A 4,261-nucleotide genomic window follows, 5' to 3' on the forward strand; every position below is an offset into this window, starting at 1 on the left:
GTTGCTCTTGGAGCTGGGGTTCGCCATCAACTACCCCAAATCCCACCTGGTTCCATCGCAAGTAGCACTGTTTTTGGGGGCGAAGCTCGATACAGTGGAGCAATTAGCCTCCCCTTCAGAGGAGAGGACCAAGACTATCCTGGGCAAGGTGCGGCGCCTGTTAGCCACGGACGTGGCCAGGGTGAGGTCCATCAAGTCCCTTCTCGGGATGATGTCCTCATGCATCTACCTTGTGCCCCTTTGTAGACTTCGGATGCGTCCGCTACAGGAGTTCCTCGATGCCCGCTGGTCTCAGGCGAGGGGCTGCTTCGAGGACAGGATCCCCCTCGACGAGGAGTTCCGTCGGGCGATCATATGGTGGGGCACCCGGGCTCACCTCACGACGGGCACGGACTTTCAAACCCCAGCTTTTCAGGATACGGTGACTACGGACGCCTCTCTGGAGGGTTGGGGGGGGGGCCCACACTGGAGATCTCCACGCAAGAGGCCTTTGGCTCCCGGAGGAGAGGTCTCTTCACATCAACATCTTGGAGCTCCGAGCAGTGTTCTGGGCGCTCAAGTCGTTCCTCCCGTCCCTCAAGGACAAAGTGGTGAGGATCTTCACCGACAACACCACCACGATGTTCTACATACGGAAGCAGGGGGGCACCAGATCCCCAGCCCTATCCAAGGAGGCCCAGGATCTGTGGCACTGGGCCGTTCTGGTTCCTTTCCACCTGGCAGGAATAAAAAACCCCATCGCCGACTCACTCAGCAGGGAGCTGCACTCGTGCCCCGAGTGGGAACTGCGGCAGGATCAAGTGGACCGACTCTTCCAACGATGGGGCAAACCCCAGATCGACCTGTTCCCGACGGCGACGAACTCAAGTGCCAGAGGTTCGCCAGCAGGTTCCCACAGCCGAGGAGCATGGGCGATGCTTTCTCGTTCCCTTGGGACGGCCTGTTTCTATACGTGTTCCCTCCATTGCCGTTGCTGCTCCGCCTCACCAACCAGCTCAAGAAGTCCAGGTGCAGGATGATCCTCGTTGCACCGGCGTGGCCGAGGCAGGTCTGGTTCCCGGACCTTCTGGACTTGTCAACGTCCCCGCCAGTCAGGCTGCCGGCGAACGCGGATCTTCTCTCCAGAGAAGGAGGCGCCGTTCTCCACCACGACCCACAGTCGCTGAACTTGCATGCCTGGCTCCCGCAGCACTAGAGTTTGGAGGTGACGATATCCCGGCTGATTGCAGAGAGGTTCTTGCAAAGGCCAGGGCGTCCTCAACTCTCAAGTGTTACGGTCATAAATGGAAGAGGTTCTCTGTCTGGTGCCGTGCACAGAAGATTAACCCTCTGCGAATTACGGCCCCTCAAGTGCTGCCGTACCTGCTGTCGCTGGCCAAGGCTGGACTGGCTCACGCCTCCATAAAAACATCTGGCTGCCATCTCCCGATATACCAGGACGACGGGACGGGCGTCCTTGTGGTCTCATCACCTGGTGAAGGAATTTATGAAGGGACTATTCCAATCATTCCTGCCGGTGAAGGCTCCTGCCACGGCGTGGGAGTTTAATGTGGTGCTGACCAGGCTCATGGGGGGGGGGGGGGGGCCCATTCGAGCCTATGCATTTGGCGCCTTTGAATTTCCTGTCATGGAAGACAGCGTTCCTCGTGGCCATCACCTCTGCACGACGAGTGGGAGAGATGCGGGCCCTATCTTGCAAGCCTCCATACTTGACTTTTCATGACACGAGGGTGGTGCTGAGGATGCACCCCTCCTTCATGCCCAAGGTGCTGTCGGACTTCCACCTCAACGAGCCCTTGGTGTTACCAGTTTTCTTTCCGTTGCCTTCGACGCGGGCCGAGAGGACTTTGCACTCGCTGGATGTAGCTAGAGCGCTGAAGTTCTACGTGGACCGCACGAAGAGTTTTCAGAAGACGTCACAACTGTTTGTGAACTTTGGGTCTGTGAATCAAGGGAAGGCTCTCTCGAAGACTTCATCTCCAGATGGCTCTCCGGCTGCATCATGCATTGTCACCGGTTGGCAAACCGACCGCTGCCCGGCCATCCGAGAGCCCATTCGACCAGAGCGATCGCTGCTACCACAGCATTCCTGTCTGGTGTGCCTCTGCTGGACATCTGCAGGGCTGCTACGTGGAGGTCAACGCACACCTTCACAAGATTCTACTGCGTCGATCGGGACTCCAAGGAGGAGTCCAGGGTCGGCCAAGCAGTGCTGCGCAACCTGTTCGCTTAAGGTGAGCCTGGTGAGGAGGTAAGAGATGCTTAATGTTGAGTTGTTGTATTGCTTAATGTTGAGCCTTTTGCCACCTCCCGTGGTTGTGCATGTGTATACTGCTATGTATTCTTTTATTCATGAGCATGTGAATCCATGCCAGACCACATGCTGGAGAAGGAACAAGTTACTTACCTGTAACTGTTGTTCTCCAGCATGGGTCTGGCATGGATTCACATGCGAACCCTCCCACCTACCCCTCTGCGGCTCTTCACTTGGTCATACTGCCTCTTGGCGTGCTACCAAATCTGAGGATGGCTGCCAGAGGTGGGGCTTAGGGAGAGGGCAGTCATTGGCTGGGGGCAGTATGACCCAGAGATCCGTGATTGGTTACTGCTAAGAAAGACAGATCAGAAACTAAACTGATACTGATTTTTTTCTTTACCGAGGATTCCCAGCCTGACGACGGGGAATATTCATGAGCATGTGAATCCATGCTGGAGAACAAAAGTTACAGGTACGTAACCTGTTCCTTACTGCGCTTGTAAAATGACATCTACAACCGTGACTCTATTCTCTGGGGTAAACCAAATCTGGTGAATATGATTCACGATTAGTATAGCAGCAGTTTGTGCATTGAAATTCTACCCATTACAATTTCAAGCATGTCACCATAAGCATGTACCTACACGCGCTGATATATGAACTGGGCCAATCAAATCTACCTGCAAGTCAGACCGCAGAAGGGTCAAACCCCTCTTCATGAGTTTAGCGCTTTATGAGTTGGTGAACTGGTTTGGAATCAGTTGCACATTAGACACCCCTCTGATCCACTGTCATGGCATCATGGCCCTGGTTTAACATAAGCATATGGACGGAAACAGGGATAGCACACTGAATGCAGCCGGACCAAAAATCCATCTTGAAATGAGAATACTATTTTACTCTCCAAAATGTGGTTATAGAATATCAGTATCACAGGGTCTTTCCTTTGTGAATTCATTAAGTGCCTGTCAGGGGTATCAAGGCTCCATTGGACAACTCGTTGATCCCCTCGCCCATCAGTTTTCGAACATGTTACCACGTTTACCTGTAACTCACCTAGTAAGTGTTTTATGGGAAATAAACTCACCCATTAGTGCTCCAATTTTCACTAAGTCTTCACCTTGTATTGTAGAATGTCCCTAGATCATTTTCCATAACAAGATTCTCAATGGCCTGAATCAGCTTCCCATGTTTGAGAGGCTTTTTGCTACATGTTAACATTACTCTCTTTCCCCCCCCCCCCGGAAGGTACTTCACAAAGATAGTTCTGGCATAATCGGAATCTATGACAATTACTCTTTTAATTGGTGTTAAACTGCTGTGGAGATTTCCTTGTAAATGGCAGCCATATCGACTACCAGACTACTGCTGGGATCTATTTGAAGACCTAATGAATGGATTTCACCATTTTTGGTGCTTAAATTTCCAATCTCTGCAAATAATTCCTTATCGGGGTCATTATTCATTCTTATGAACAACCATACACATACACAGTCTGTAGATTTCAACACTTCTCTTCTTCAAAAGCTCTGCTCATATTCAAAATCTGTGGTTTCACATGTTCCCAGGAATGCATAATTATGTAATTCTGCCAATTCCTGGGCCACAGGATTATTCTTATTTTGTTCATATCTCACCTCCACAGGAAAGCCTTACAATGCTAACAGCCTGAAGTGATCCTAATTGTGATAGCTTTCCTGTACTGATCCACTTACTTTGTTAACATTGCAAATGCTGATGTGCAGTTTCAGTAATTATCTGCACTCTCCCTGAATGATGCGGAGGAACTGCTCTAATGCTCAGATGGTAGCCCGTGCATTTTCACATTCAATTGCACTTTGTTTCTACATGTGACAGTGCCTTGCAGGCATAAGCAATGTTATTATTTGAATCATGCTTCTGGTATAAAACTGGTGACGTACATCTGCAAACATGATTTTGTGCCTTGGTGATGATTTTATTATTTGAAACATGCTTCAAATGGATTGTATCCTCGCCTATTAG

This window comes from Ambystoma mexicanum, chromosome 4q (assembly GCF_040938575.1).
Source record: "Ambystoma mexicanum isolate Mex_15411 chromosome 4q, UKY_AmexF1_1, whole genome shotgun sequence".
Taxonomy (NCBI): domain Eukaryota; kingdom Metazoa; phylum Chordata; class Amphibia; order Caudata; family Ambystomatidae; genus Ambystoma; species Ambystoma mexicanum.